Source organism: Lygodium microphyllum, chromosome 13 (assembly GCF_053477565.2).
Source record: "Lygodium microphyllum isolate KBCC chromosome 13, Lygodium_microphyllum_v1.1.10, whole genome shotgun sequence".
Taxonomy (NCBI): domain Eukaryota; kingdom Viridiplantae; phylum Streptophyta; class Polypodiopsida; order Schizaeales; family Lygodiaceae; genus Lygodium; species Lygodium microphyllum.
Genome location: NC_141147.1, coordinates 22,796,190 through 22,813,408, shown reverse-complemented (window position 1 = coordinate 22,813,408; position 17,219 = coordinate 22,796,190). Strand labels below are relative to the sequence as shown.

General features: G+C 39.4%; 1 pseudogene; it reads right to left on the bottom strand.

Annotated features, from left to right (window-relative positions):
- Positions 1–911: 911 nt before the first annotated feature.
- LOC148026416 (uncharacterized) overlaps positions 912–17,219 on the bottom strand; it is a 39,955-nt pseudogene continuing 23,647 nt past the window's right edge.

Sequence of the window (17,219 nt, the reverse complement as noted above, 5' to 3'; positions counted from 1 at the left end):
TCTTTACACCATCTGATAGTAAATTGAGCAGGTGAAAATAAGGAATTCATTGTTTATACTTTTATGGGCTCACCAACTTCTTCTTCTAGTTTGAAGCATCTTACAAACTTCCTGTTGAACAATGCGCGAGGGAGACGAGGAACGGAGGAAGAGAGAAGAGAAGAGAGACACGAGACACCAGAAGTGGAACCCCAGAAGTGCATCAAGTGAGCACACATTAGCTGCAACATCAGCTCCTTAGCTAGAATAGATAAAACATCAAGTAGAATAAACATAAGCTTGAACAGACGAATCAACTGAAAATAGACAAACAACAACTGGAAACAATGAAACATCAGCTAGAACAACTCAACAGCTAGAATAATAATGAAACATCAGCTGGAACATCTCAACAGCTGGAATAAGAATGAAATGAAATATCATCCCATCAGCTCGAAACATTTCTTATAAACAAAGCGTGGAATAATTTCAACGCATTAGCTGTAATATAGATGAAATGATATGAAATGTAGCATGAAGAGCCAAAAATCAGCTGGAAGAAAGAAACATTTAGAATAATCAAATGATGAACAAAATACCGACAATCATCAGCAAGATCTCATCAGTTTTCTTACTGTTGCTCAGAGCCCAAGCAAACATCTCAGCAATCTGCTTTTGGGACTCTAGGAACATCTTTGTACGCCTAGCCTCTAGATCATCACGAAATCGCTCAGACTCTCTCTGCATATGCAGTTTCATCTCTTCTAATATGAGAAAGCGCTCCCCCAAAGTGTGGATCACGGAGACCAATCTAAGAAAGCGCTCCCCCAAAGTGTTGTCAACTAGGGGCTGTTAATGCCTCAAGCTGGACTTTGAAGAAGTCCTATGGTTGAGGAATCTGTCCATCTTGAAAGCCTTCGCGGCCTCATAGTCTATACTATGGCTGCGCTTCTTGTGGAGAGATGTGTAAAAAGTATCATGATCATCCAGAGACCGGTTGCGATACCAGCATTATCACTTATGGGACCATATGCATCTATGGCTAGACAGGTGGCAATGGTACAAAGCATTCCAAGAGCTGCAACTGTGATCCCGTACATGGTTGCTAGGGTATGGATGACATAGATAGCAACATCAATAGCAAATATTGGAACAATTACAGACTTGTAGCCAAGTGCCAAACCAAAGATGACATTGGTAGCAACTCCTGTCCTACAAGAATCAGCAACATCCTCGACTGGTCTGTATGTATTGTTGGTGAAATACTCTGTAACATAGCCAATTACCAACCCTGCCCAAAGCCCTACTCCAACGCAAAAAAATAGTTTCCAGTTTTGAACCATCTTTGCACCACCGTTAGGATCATATATATAAAACATGGATGGTAGTGCCAGTCAACAAACAAAAGCTGCACCGAATGTCATTAAGATGGTGGATATCAGCAAGTGTCTCTTCAGTGTAGATTCAATATCCCTTAGATTTGAGATCTCGAACACATCAGTTGCGAACAAGGTTGTGATGAGGCACACCACAATGCCCATAGAGCTAATGAGTAGGGGGAAGCACATAGCAGTGAAGTCATGATTTGTGCCAAATGATGACATGGAAGCCACAACAAGAGCTGCGCAAGAAGCTTCAGCAAAGGAGCCAAACAAATCTGAACCCATTCCAGCAATATCTTCCACATTATCACCCACATTGTCAGCAATGATCGTTGGATTTTGCGGATCGTCCTCTAGGATATTCCTTTCTACTTTTCCAACAATATCTGCTCCAACATCCGCAGTTTTGGTATAGATTCCACCTCCAACCCTTTCAAATAGAGCCACGGATGAGCATCCAAGCCCATAGCCAGTGATGGCCTCAAAAAGGCCCTCCCAATCATCCTTGTAATAAAGTTGTAACAATTTTATAGTGATGTATAAAACTATGAGGCCATTAGCAACAAGTAAGAAACCCATCACCGAACCTGATTGGAAGGCGATTTTGAATACTTGCCTATCCCTTTTCTGGCTTCCAAAGTTGTGTGAGCTTTCGCATATGTTGCGATCATCATGCCCAAAAATCCCGACACTATGGACGTCAAAGCTCCCAATATAAATGCAGTTGTAGTGAAAATCGATGTAAAGAGAGCTGGGGCACATTCCTGCTTTGGATCGTATCTGCAAGGCTGGGGCTTAGTACTGAACCCCTTCACAGATCCCAGGAACAAGAAAATGACAGCAGCAAATATGCCCATGAAATAAACCAAAAACTTGTACACTGTCAGCAAAAAGGATGTGGTTCCTATGGATATGGCTTGCTGAATTTCAGCGCATTTCCTAATAGCTACTGCATCTGATTCCTCATCTAATCTATCCTCTTCGTCACAGTTTGATGATCCATTGACGATGTTGTGACTGTGGGTGTCGTTGTTGTCTGATGATCCACAACAAGACAAATAATGAAATGATATTTAAATTATTTGCTCATGGAACCATATTGTATCATACTTACTAATGGGGATAAAAAGATGCATCAAAAGCATGATAAGATTCCTCCTTTCCCTATCATATCTTCTTTTAATGTTTTGTATAAAAACCCTCAACCCATAACCCAGAAGGATTTCTACTAAAAGAACAAGAAACTTCCATTCCACTTACCTTGGAGCCTTCAAATTTGCTGAGTTATCAACTTGAACATGTCTAGCAATAGAAGATACCAAATTGAAGTTATCCTACAAATTATGCAGATCATCATCAACAATCATGCCTCTTGATCCACCCATGTTGTTGGGCTGGAGCACATGCTCTTGACCAGTGCTGCCTAGGCTTGATCTGCTAAGTAGCATGGATGTCCATGGCCAATTTAAGGATATGCTAATCATACCACCTGACCTTGAAATATCAGCTTGATTCACTTGATTCATGATATGGCCAGGTTGATCAGATGGATCAGAATCCTTTGTAGTCATGTTGGCCTTAATCTCGAGGAGGTTGCTGATGTTCAGGATATCTTGACCAAATTTGCCATGATTATCGCATGAAGTGACCAAATTCTTCATGATCTCTCTATTCCTGCAGCCTACAAATCAAATGTTAAGATGGAATATAGTCAATCACAAGAAGTTTTTTTGACATAATTTTCCCATGTGGAAAAGGGAACTGTTTTCCCTTGGTTTCCCCTAATAGTGTTCAATAACATGAGCTTCTGCTTGGGAGCTCCTCTCTCAGCCAACCATCACAACCTGCTGATCTAGGGGCTGCTGCAGCCTATTCATTGCCCTCCACCTACTACTGATGACAGTCTACATGTGGTTCTATCTACTAGTTTTTCTCCTAATTCATCATCCGCACCTCAACTATTACTATTTGAGATCTTTCAAGTCAGCTACAACCAACATGACCTGTCGAGCTGCTGCATTTCCACTCCAAGCCTGTTGACCACTTATTGTGGACTGCCATGTAGCATCTCAATTGCTGCATTTCAGATCTGCCCTGCTTCATCTGCAAATTACATCACTTCATGATCCATGTTTTGCTGTTTTAGTACTTCATCATCAATCTCCTTCAAGCTTCTTCAAGATTTTCATTATTTCTATATCTAACTCCATGAGTCATCTAAAATACAAAAAACAATATGTCTTTGCTATGGTCTTGGCAGAGTTACACTTCCTCTCATGATTTAAAGAGCATCTGATATTATTGAGATGCTATTTGTAAAGCCTTTAAGCAACAAGTGGCCAATTAGCCTAATTTAAAGTCTTTATTTAAAAAGGGATCCATTTCTTGCTAATGTGCAACAAGTGCAGCATTGTACCTTGAACTACAATGGTAAAAAAAACTAGTCAACTCTTTCAGAGATATCTTCTTTCTAGCTTGAGCAGAATCAAGTTTCATTTGCCAACTGTAGAATTCCTTACCTGAGGCGCTCCATCACACCATTCAATAATCCCACGAGCAATCACATTTCCCTACATGCAGAAAAATCAGCCTATTAGCAACATCCTAATAGTGATAAGACATGTACAATTTATTGATTTGACCTATGCTTAAAAGCCACAAACCCAGATGGAAATAACATGAAGTATAGCAAGGGCAGCATTGTATGATTCTGCTAACCTACATGGGAGAGGCAAACTATATTGTACCCATCCTGAAGCTCTGGCCCATTTGATTTAACACACCTCAAACAGCTCTATTGATAGGCAATAACCACTTGAGGATTCAGAAATATTTGGGCTGATCCATTCAACATAAATGTCCCTAATCTCATCAGTTGGTTAGCTAATCTTGGTGATCTCCAAATCAGTTCAGTTGATTAACGAGCGTCATAAGTCACAGTCTTCATTAACACCTTAAATCTCTTTACATTCACATGCAGCATAACATATTAAAGTGAACAAACTGCTTGTACCTTTGAGGTTAACCAGGGCCTTTCTCACACTTCTCTCACAATCGGCACAGTCCATTCGGACTAGAAGCTCCACCATTTGCACGAGAAATTATACCCCACAAGTTAGTTAACAAAATACTGCTAAGGCACAGAGTAAAACCGCTTCAGGAGCTACACTACATTCTTGCAAAGTTAAGATGTTGAATTGGAAAGGTAAGCAAATGCATCATTAATCTCTGCCCATTCCAAGTACATATTCATTCAAATGACAAGATTAAACTCTGTGTAAAGGAATGATCTCACTTCCTTGTAAGGATTAGAGCCATCTTCTTTTTGCAGCTGAGGCCAAAGCTAAGCCTAGCACACTGGGCTACAATAATGCAGCAGCTGAGGCCAAAGCTAAGCCTAGCTTTGCATCTCTTTCATTTGATGTTGAAGCTGCTATTCTAGCTGTAACAATAGTAACAGACAAGGCTGCTTGCAATCGAGCATTTTTTGTTATGAATTTCTGTTTTCTTCGGCCTTTGAACTAGTTTTTGAATGATGCAGTTTTGACCAGATTTCGCAGGCACTCCAAATGCTTCTCCAACCATGATTTTAGATGGAAGCAACTACCCGCTTTCATGAAAACAAATGGTTGTTCTCGTCTCATCCACAGCCAAGTCTTTAGCTCCTCAAGCCTTCTTGGAGTAGAATGACAGCTTCCAGGACTGTACCTAGTATAAGCAAAATATGAATGATTTCTTTAGGAATCAAAGGAGACAAATCAGATGGAGCATGGCATTTATCCAATGCGAAGCTCGGTGACAGCTGAGAACTGTGTGACACTGAAATTTGGTTGATTTGATTGAGCTCATGGAGTGGAGTACAATCAAGTTTTTGTGAGTTGATCAATTGGGATGAGGATGTGCAGCCCTCAACAGTTGATGTGCTCTATGAACGTGCCAAGAAATCATGCATTCCATTCTGGGATGCAAATCCAGGCATGTTGAAGGGTGATCTTTCATACTCCCAAAAGGAAGAGGGATCATCAAGATCACATAGGCCATCTGGAGCATATGATACATTGAAATTCATGGTACTATCTTTTTTGCAAGAGATTTCACAGTAGGGTACTGAGATCTGTAGTCGCCCTGCTGTAGATGTGCACTGCACAGAGAGCTGCTGCTAGAGGCAGAGAGGCGAGGGTAGGGGCAAGGGCAGAGGAAGAAAAAGACGGCCATGGCCATGCATATCATCATCTTCATCAAGCCGATCACGTCCCTGCTCCCTTCATACTGCCCCCTCCCTATCGCCCCTATAGTGATGCCTCAATCGCCCTGCACGAGGTCCCTACCATCGACCTCTCGCCCTTGCTGTGCCAACAAATAGAAGGCAAGAACACCCATTCGGGCCCCTGCTTCTGCCTCAGAATGGCTTCCCTAGGTGCCTTATCACCTTCTCTTACAGCTTCGGAAGGGGGAACTCCTGCGGGAATCACCACCATCGGTGCCATTACCATTGTTTCCAGTGCCGCCATCTCCCCTAGATGTAGCAGAGAAGCATCACAGCAGGGCTTACCATGAGGTGGTGCTAGCTAGGAGTGTCTGAGGAACGTCTCTGCTTGGACGTTGATGCCGTCTCGCTGGGATGGACAGCACCTGTCGATCTCCTCTCTGGAGAAATACATCTCGGTGCTGCTGGATGTGCCGGCGCTAGAGCTACTGCTGCTACCAAGGGGATGATCTGATTGGCACAACACAGCAGGGATCTCGGAAGGTGTGACCGCTGGGGAAAGCCATCAGCATCTGTCATGCTGCTGATGCTGAGGCTGCCGCCTGCGGACCCGGAAGCGAGCAAGAAAACACTTAAAAAGCACCCTTCAGGAAGCTTTCTTGATCCACGACAATGCTTTCAATTCGAGCAGTTCAGGATTACGGCTCACAGGTATAGTGCGAAGCAATTGAGGATGGAATATCTTTTGGTTGGCGTAGTCCAAATCAACCACAACATGTCGATTTGTCAGAAACCCAACCTGAGGAGTCCCTGTCCTACTCTGTACTATGGCTCCAAGTGTACCAAATGTCTCCTGACCTGCAACCTGTGAAATTCACCAGAGAGAGAAACGTATCAGAATTTTCAAACTAGTAATGATGCAATAATTATTTACATATATTGCAACTAAAAATCTGCCAATCTTCACATCTACAGTGTAAAAAACACCATCAGTTGTTTAATTGATATATGATGAAGCATGTACACACTCTCAACATTTCTCAAAGTTTATGGAAAGGAGGGGAAAAATGTGTGGAAAACATCTAATGACACCAAAAACATAGAAACATATGAGATGGTCATTTCTATTTTCTATACACAAATATGGACATCATCATGCTGCAATTGAGTATATCGGTAAACAAAATGATGATAGATTCGAGAGTGATGCCCCTCGAATATCAATGTAGACATATCAATCTGCCACTAAACTGTACACTATCATAATGCATCAAATGCCCTCATTTGATATGCTAGTTTATACAACTCAATTAAATAAAAAATACTAAACAGTTTGTTAGATCAATATAAGACATCAATCTTGATTACATAAAAGGGCCTACAGTTGAATTTAAAACCTCCCCAATCAGAGCTATGGTTTGAAAGTTATGCCCATTTTTGTGCACTAGGGTCACTCTAGACAGGGTGCAGATCGCCGCTCCAAGATAGGCATAGTAATTCCATTCCAAAAAATTCTAATAATTTTCTATCACAAAGGTTAATAGCTCATCTCCAAGAGGACTTTGTCCCCTCCCACTTGAGCCAAAAATCTCATCAATCAGAGTTCCCTATAAAAAGTTACGCCCCTTTTACTGACAGCAAGTCCTGTGGATTGCATCCAGATGGTTGGCTAGAAAGGCAAAAGCAAGGCCCAAGAGGAACTCTAGAGGGAGATTTGAGACTCCTGAACTTCCGGTGCCTGGTGAGTGTTGCATTTTCTAGTGCTTGAGGCCGCTCTCGTGTCATGTAGTGCTTATGGGCAGTTAATTAGATTCAAACGGCTCTAATCCGATGATTTCTACATGGGAGATTCTGATCCCGTGATTTCTACAAATTCATCAATAGCCTTGTCTTCTATGATTTTACTAGGCTGGGAATCCAGAGAGCTATGCGGTGTATGATGATCCATAAAACCACCTCTTAGACTAGAAGTTGGTCAAAAACCAATATGAGAATGTCAACAAGCAATTCGCTACACCTATGAAGTTCTATTTTCTTAGCATAAGACTTTAGTATGGCCATGTAATTATATGCCCTTCTCAATTGCTCATATGCTACCATAAGCTCCAAAATAGTGGGGAAAGGCCCTACCCACATGTAGCCAACAAACCATACTCTATATAACATAAAAGCTTTCTCAAACCACTTCATAAACTATATGAAGTTTACCACCTAGTATTGAGAGAGGAAAGATATGGTCTAAATTTTCAAACACAATTCAATGCATGATTGGAGCAAACATACTCACTAAAAAAATTTAGTAGACCACCCCTAAGCAAGAAAGTACCTGGCAATCACAACCTGGTTACAAGTTGTCTTCATTTGCAAAAAACTGCAAGTTGAATGTCATCTCTCTTCATTCAAGTAGTTGTTGTGGTTTGCGTTCATAAATGGAGCCAATGATCTCTTTCTTTACCTCTTTCAAGTAGACCAACAAAACCACCACTTTTGATGCCTGTAGACATTTGACTACAAAACTTGTCCTTGTAAGAATCAACTCAATTTTGCATCTCTCAAATTTGATCCACTACTAAAAAAAACATGTTGAAGAAAAGGACAAGAACGATTCTTAAAAGAAACATGTTGACAAATTAAAACTAGTTAGAAGTGAAAGGAACTTACATAGCACATAATGCAAAGTATATGTGTCCAAAAGTAGAATCTTGACCAGCTCCTTTGAGCTTTTCCAATGAAGCTTTTCGCAACTCATCCTGGGGAGATCCTGATCCCGTGATTTCTATAGATTCATCAACAACCTTGCCTTCTACGATGCTATCTTTTATATCAAGCTTGAGTCATTTTGTCATCCTTTTGCTGCATCTTTAGCAGATGCAAACACCTGATGTTCAAGGCAATCCCTTAAAACATTGCAACTCAATAACAATAGTACAAAATTGAAGGAACCATGACAAACATAATGGCCATGTTCTATAGTAGCTCACAGACCTCTCATTTATCAGGAGGATTCACCAATAGCTTTTCATTTATTAGAAAAAAAAGTTCCAATCAGTACCTGAGTTGGACTTGGTATTGTTAATGGACTGGCAATTGTTGCTCCTATTACATTACCATCTAGCCCTGCTAGTTGTTATGCAAGTGTCTCCTTTATTAGTCAAAAGGAAACATCTAGAAAGACCTATACTAACCTAGAAATCCAACAAAAAATATGGTATATATATGAATCTAATGTCAGCTAAGTAAATCCAATGTCATCAAATTAACAACATACTAATGCAACAAGAAACATGGTATATATATGAATCTAAAACCATTTAAAATTTCATCACAAAAGTCAGAATAGACTTAGAGAGGAAAAGAGTGCTTACCATTATAAGCTTACTTTTGTTTTGTCGTATTGAATATGTCATTCGAACAATATAATACAGCATCCCTTGCATCCAAACCTCCAAATAGGTTGTAAAACAATCATGCAAGCCCCTTTTCTAGGCCAAAAAAAGGATCATTTCAGATTGTAAATCACTTGCTCTCCAAATGCGAATACAATGCTTCTAGCTTCATTGTGTCTCTGCTCATTGTATCCACCAATTACTAGATAACCAAAGACTAAATCTTCTTTGGTTCTGCATTTAGATATGCTAGCTAAAAAACATGGCTGTTCAAAGCAAATGCTTTACTCAACCATGCCTACATCAAACCCAATTCTAGTTTCAAATGTGAGAGCAACCATGCTGAAACAATAAAAGCAAACTGTACAACATGTGCACAATAACATGAGAATTACTAAGCATGACTTTTGTATGAAGTGTATATCTCAATTAAACCAACATTAATAGGTTGGAGAGCATGGTGCGAAATCTGGACTATGAAGCATTTATAAAATGACCAATGTAGACCTCAGCACACTCATCTTGCACACTGAAGATTCTAAGTTTTCTAAACTCAGAACCTGTAGTCACCATGCTAGTTGTGACTTGTAAGTGAAGGTCTCCATGTTGTGCAACAACAACTTCCAAGTATTTCAGCTGCATTTTTCAACTGGTCTGCTAGAGTTTATAGTTGGTGTAAATCTGCCAGCCACAAGCTTTTTCAAAATGAAAGCAAAGACAATCAAGTTGCATGAGAATATAATTCAGCATATCAATAAAGTCAATGAGCATGTATCATCCCTTCCATTTCAAGGATCTATTGATGCAGAGTGCCATTGCTAGACATCATCGCTCTCATTTTGTGATGATATGCAAGCCCCATTTTTAGCATGTGAATGACACCTGGTCATATACATAAGGCTCCATCTAGTCTTAAGGCAAGAGATACCATGGAATGAAATGTAATCAAAATGGAAAACACTGCTCTCAAGAACATGTGCCTATGATGATACAAGCTCAATATACCTTGGTAATGGTAGGAGCGGTATGAAGCAGCCTCCATTTCTCGAGTAGACCCAACATCTTCTTGTCACAGCACGGACATGCATACATTATCCCTTTGCAGCTAAGTAGCATGTTGTTTCGCTAGGTGTGCCTGCACATGGTTAAGAGTGTTGCAGTTTTAATAAAATTCTTAAAAATTGTAAAATTCATAGATTGATGTGCTCTGTAAAGCAAAGATATGGTAGTGTTGAGGTATGGTGAGCGAGCAAGAGAAAGAGATGACAGCCACATTCCTGACCATATAACCCAATTAATAATTTCCAAGCTCAATATGTAGATGTGACCAATCTCGAATTATGTGAACCTTTATGATACCTCAACTAGGCAAAAGGACAATGAGATTGTAAACAATGCATGACATTTTGAAAAAAATCCCTTGACCAGGCAGTGACACCAAACCTCACAATAATGATCGATCCCTAAATCTATTGTGAATCGCAAAACAATTACAGTTGAGCAAGCTATGTACTAGAGAAAAAATGCAGATTCAAGGTTTGACTCACCTACCCAGATAGTGGCTCGATCACAGATTAGCGTCTCCAGCAAAGGACATATAAAGGCCCAGGTATGTAGCAGGGAGGCACGCAAATGGAGCTCGAATATTTTGCATGACACATAGAGATCGACACTCGCATATGCTGTCACTAGCAAATCTTCCAGATGATGATGCCGTCTTTCTTGGAACAACACGCGCTATTGAATATGTCTCTGTCATCCTTGCATCCTCCACTTTCAAGGACTATGTAGTAGATGTCATCGATGATGCTCTAGATTTCCTTCACAGAGGCCTTAATCTAGTGCAAGAAGCACATGAAAAAGAAATCTCAAATGGAGAAGCAACCACCGCGCACCGGCTTGTCCTGAACCAATACTTGTATTCCTGATTCTGCCCTCTTCAAAAAAAAAAAGATGCTTCTTTGTGTTTTTTTCTATTGTCCTTGCTAATTTCAGCACTATGCTTCTACCAATGCACGATATGGCACAAATCCTTCAAGCTGTGAATATGGACTACAAGCCCTCTACAATACATATTACTTTCTCTATTGTGTATTATGGAGATGTCATATGTGTTGGGCGAAATGATGATGATGAGGCTACTTATCTGAGTGCCAAATAATTTATTTGTGCAATAGAAGCCATAACATCTCAAGCAAGTGCAATTCTTCCATTAGTAGTGTCCAAACTAGTAATATAAGGTAGCCTATTTTGGTTCAAATTTTCTTTCCAATCAAAAGCACCCTCAATCCAAGATTCCTCTTGAATAGTGGCTTTCTGTTTGTGAAGATCCATAGCTTGCCACGTGACTTTAGATGCATTGGTACCACTCCATTTGGCCTAGAACAACCCTCTTCTACTTGCAGATTAATCATTCAAACTTGTCCTAGTTTTGATGGCTACAACCCTACTTGCTTTTTGCATGAAATTACTACCACAACACTTTATAAACCAAATGGAATCAATTTCTATCTTCAAACTTTATGGAGGTGGTTGAGATCAATCATGGTGGTGCAGGTTCAAGCTCCCGGGTGAGTGATTCTTTGCCTAGATGCGCTCTAGACCTCTATTATAGGGTTCTTACAAGGATTTGAGGTCCAACAAGTCAAGGGGGACTAATTACAATCTTGAGGGACAAACATAATGATATATTTTATCTTTCATGCGATGATCAATGAAGGGACATATTTGGTGAATGTGATGCAAGTTTGAATCATGTCACATCTAGAGAGCCATCAACTCAAGGGGAATTAGTATGATGAAATTAAAATCATGCATGATATGAACATCCTATAAAGAGGTTTTTCTCTCATGTTTTTGTTTGTCAAAAATTTTTGGGATTATTTTGCAACTTTCACCAACATCTGACACAACCTTACATCTTCCAATTGGCACACCACAACTCAAGTGTGAGCAATTGTTGGGAAATTTCTAAGGCAATTATCTTGATTCCATTGTAACTCAAGAGACTCCTCAACATTCAGATTCCGTTGTATTTTGATTTCTTTCCCAATTTTTGGGCCATTTCTAAGTCAATAATCTTGACTATAATAGCTTTAGCTATTAGGATATCCCAAGATGTTGGGCCTATCCACCACAAACCTACTAAAGTATGGTAGGTTGCCACCCAAATCTTTATAATGATAGCCCATAGTTGTTGTGCATCCAACCTCTTAAGTAGTTGAAACACCAAGGAATATGTTCCCTCTTTTGGTTTCATTAATCCAAGTCATTTTGACCTCTCAACTATTCAAAACTCCCATGCTACAACATGCCATCGATATTTGTTTCCTTCATGTTCAAGTTAGTCTCCATATTAAAAGCCATCCTGGTAGACCTACATATTTGAATTTTAAGTTGTCCATACTTGCATTGTCACCCCTCACGCCAATCTCAGGAGCTAGGTGCCTCATTTCTTGAAGAAGTTTTGAACCTCCACATTATGTGCCTCAAAAGAGCATCCCTCTTCTTATATTCCCACATTACAAATGCATAGTTGTTGTGCATCCAACCTCTTAAGTAGTTGAAACACCAAGGAAATAATGATAGCCCATAGTTGTTGTGCATACAACCTCTTAAGAAGTTGAAACACCAAGGAATATGTTCCCTCTTTTGGTTTCATTAATCTAAGTCCTTCTTTTGACCTCTCAACACTTAAAAACTCCCATGCTACAACATTCCATCGATATTTGTTTCCTTCATGTTTGATTTAGTCTCCACTTTCAAAGCCATCCTGGCAGACCTTTATTTGAATTTTAAGTTGTCCATACAAATGGCAAGAGGTTGACAAATTGCTGAAGGTTCAAATAAGAAATATACACCTCAGCTATCTATATCAGTAAAAACATGCAAAAAATTGATTGTTGAATATATTGTATGCAAATCAAGAGCAACTATACTGACAAAATTGCCCACCTCTCATGTCCTTTCTTCCTAGAAAATTAAATTGGATCTGAGAGCACATAATCTACCTTCAATAACCACCAATACCTTTCATGGCTTCATTAGCACATGAAACTCGATGGGATCCATTTTCATCTCCTAACACTATAATATTGAAGCAATTGAGGCACACTTTAGAAACTGCATAGGCACAAGTCGTCCAAAAGCTCACATGCCATAACTAGAATCAAACTCTATTTCTATTTCACACGCATCCATTTTCTCTCTCTGTGATGTATTTTGATTGGTGTAATTCAATTTTATCTGTGGTATCTTTGATAACTATATTGCATGAGATGTATTCTCATCACCATATTGGGATTGTACTTTTGTTACTTGTAAGTTGCATTTAAAGATTTTAGCTCCCACAAGCCAACAACTGTGATTTATGAATAGACTTGGAATGGTGCTTTGTCTAATCTTGGATAGATGTACTAGGTTATGAATAGACTTGGAATGGCACTTTGTTGGTTAGACATACTAGGTTATGGATGTAAAGAGCCAAAGCTGACTTGTGAACCTCATCACCTCGAGGAACATTGTTGGCTTAGGAAGGTTTCATAAATGCCCAAATGAACAAACACCTTAGAATGCATAAACCAAAAGAAATGAAAGGCGGATCAAACATGATTTGGGTGCTCCTGATTTCAAATTTGTCTGGATGCTTGCATGCATTTGATTGGTGGCAATGGCTAGCCACTCCTTTTTGTGTACTATAGAAAACTATCCACTCACTTGTCAAATTTAGCAACACTATGATAGTTCTATCCCCCATTGAATATTTGCAACCTCAATTAACAGGTTTGTTGCACACATTTGTCCCCAAATGAATATGAAATGACCCTTAGTTATTCTAGAGTATTGATCCAAATGGAAAATACTTTTGTCTTAATTTGTATGGTTAGGTCCCTTACAAATTACATGGATGTAGCTCAAAATGGATGTTTTCTAACATGGTCACTCTAGAATGAGTTGTGATAAAGAAGTAAAAGTGGATTTCTTGTCTATGGCTAGGGCCCCACCCAAGCTTATAATGCCACCCTCAAATTCATTTGGAGAATTGTTCTATAAGAATTACTACCAGCCAAGGCATCACAATGGGCTGTTGAATTATGTTGCTTTGTATTTTTTATTTTTCTTTTTTATGGTTTTAATAGTCATAGAGTGTAACTCCTCCTCTCTAGGGACCTCTAAAAGTTAGTCCATAAGGGGCCTTACTAGGAGATCCCAGGGTCTTTGAATTATCTAGAGTATACAACATATGTGTCCTGCTATTTTAAGAAATACTAAAGGAAGATTACGACTCTTGGACACTTGTTATCACTATGGCACTCAAAGGCAAGTGCCATCTTGCTCATTTAAAGAAGTTATACAAATACCAACATTTTCTCCTAACAAGAGTAATAGGATATCTCAAAAAATTTGCATCATTTCAACCATCTAGTCATTAGTTGAAACACTATAACTATTCAAAATCTTGATGGTTTCTCATCCAAGGCTCATAGGGTGCTAAACTAAGATTATGTTTACATTGGCATGTCCAAGCTTGCAAGGGTGAGTATTTTACTATTGTTCTTAAATTAACCATGATTTGTAGACCAATTCATGCAAGGAGTGCACGGAAACCTATAAGGTTTTCAATCCAAACATTGCCATGTGTGTCATTATTCAATATCCTATGTCTGCATGAAATATTAAAACATGTGCATTAAATGGTTACATCATCCAAAAAAGTTAGAGAAAAGAGAGTAATATTGCACAAAATAGGTATGTAACTACTTGGTTTGAGGCCTCCTTTTTCTACAACATGGTGGTCATTTCCAACATTTAGTGCTAGGATAAACAAGCCCACGACTATATTTAGATATGGCATTTTGACTAAAAGTGAAGAGGCTTGCATGTGTGTGTATCTATGTGCATGTGTATGCATGTGCACACATGTTCATGTGTGTATGTGTGCATGCATACATGCAAACACTTGTGCATGCAACATGTTCATATGTGTGTGTGGGGGGGTTAGAAAATCTAGGTTCACCTCCATATGGTTACTTTCAATTTCATTAATTTTTATATTGTGTTTACGAGCTAGATTAAAGCTTGAATTTCTTATAATTTCCTATACATAGAATTTTGAGAGAAGGTAGAAAATTCTCTATGTACTTAAAGTTCCCTACTATTACAATTAGGAAGTGGCATTCTTATATAATTCTTTTATATAGGGAATTTTGAGAGAACATAGGAAATCTTCATAGTGACCTATGTTTCCCTACAAGGAGAAGTAAGGAATTACGTTCATGTATACTCTTATATAGGGAATTTTAAAAGAAGGTAGGAAATAGTCTATATTGACCTTTAATTCACTACTATTAGATGTGGGGAATCTCATTCCCTAGTTTTATATAGGGAATACATGCATACGCACATAGGAAAAATTGCAACATTTCCTACATTTTACAAGATTTCCTATATAGGGATTGATTAAAAGTCCCTTGTGTATACCCTCTATATTTTAGCCCTGCGATAGACCTTTAACCTTACACACTCCGACAACGCTATCCAGAGTGACCTCAAACTAGGCTCGACAAACTTGTGTTTGTACAAGAAAACCATCTTCTTATGCCATGTTTTCAGACCAAGGGTCTCCTCCTACAGCCTAGCAAAACAACAACCTTCTAGGAAATAGGTTCAGCACTCCAACCAATTTTGTGTTGTGTTTTTGCACTTGGCTAGTAGGCTTCTCACTGGGCACCACCTTAGCAGTTTGGGCAGCACACTTTGTGGGCGGCCTATTTTTTTAGATAGATGGATTATCTTTATTTTTACATTTCACATTGGGTTAGTCTTTCCAGACCTAGGCAGCACCTCAGTAGTTTGGGCGGGCTCTCTATCATGCTAGCAATAGGACAAATTTGCATTTATTGCAAGGACTCCATTTCGAGGCACTCCTAGTTCTTGACCAACCCGGCGACATTTATAGGTTGAAGACTTGTTTCCCTTTGCATTTACTGCTCCATCTCTCTGCTCAGCATTGTATGTTTCTTTTGGTATGGGATACTCCCCATCTACCTTGCCCAAGTCGGCTTTCTTTTGTGTCATGGCCTGAAGGACTCAGATTACTCCGAGGATGCCTCTTATTGGTTGCTTTCACTCCAGTGGCAGCATCTTATTTACTTTCTTTCAAGTACTTAATTAAAGGACATAAATGGCCGATGTGTATGCTTTGCGGGATTGTGTGGTTCGAGATGATTCAGACCGACCACCATCCTATCACTTTTTCCTGCTATATTCTTCAGGGGCTTCCAATCCCTGATTGGCATTGATGGCATCTTCTGAGCAAGTGCCAATCCTACCCTCTCTACCCCCATCCAATGAGTTGGATGGTATGAACTTGTGAGAGTGCACAACACAAAGAGGAAAGTGATCATGGAGAGGAGGAGACAAAGAGAGAATGCAAAAGAGAGAAAGAACAATGTGACTACAATGGTTGAAGGTACAAGGCTACAACAATCAGCCCCAGACCCAACACACATCAATGGGACAAGCTTCTCTCAAATTAGAGTCTTCAGGCTACGAGAAGTAAGAAGACTGGTGTAGAACACATCATATGTCAATGTTGTAACTTCAAATCGAGAGATAATTGATGCCCAAATTTCTATATCCAAAAGAGAGATGCCAATATCTTCCCAACCTCTGTGGTGGTGCTGATACATCTAACATGCATGAGCACAAAACTTGCAAAACTCAAAAAGAGAAAGAAGCAAGCTCTGGCATTCAACCGATCCCATACAGTTGTTGAATCTACGGCCACACCATCATGGGGATTTACAGTAGGTTGGGATACTGACAAAGACAATGCAAATAATGTCAAGGGTAAATAGATCATAGAATATACAAGAGAGACATTGATACAGGTTACAAAAGATATCGACATTCACGATGCAAAGAAATATGGCCTAACCAAATTAAGTGGATTAATGATGTGGATCTTTGATATTGACATATTCCATGTGATATACAAGTTATTTAAAATCAAAGGGGTCGTCTTGCATGTATGTATACCTTATTGGTCGACTATCTAGTGGATGCTTAACCCAGGGGGGCGATATGGCTATAGGAGACTATGATGGACAGGCAGGGCTGAACTAAAGATGTTTAAAATTCTTTTAATTGGGAGAGGATTATTGGTGACTGATGCATCTAGAATGGCCTTTTATACCTTGGGAAGGGTCCTACAAAGTTTGGTTGACATCTAAGTTCACATGTAGGAGATACAGAATCGAAAAG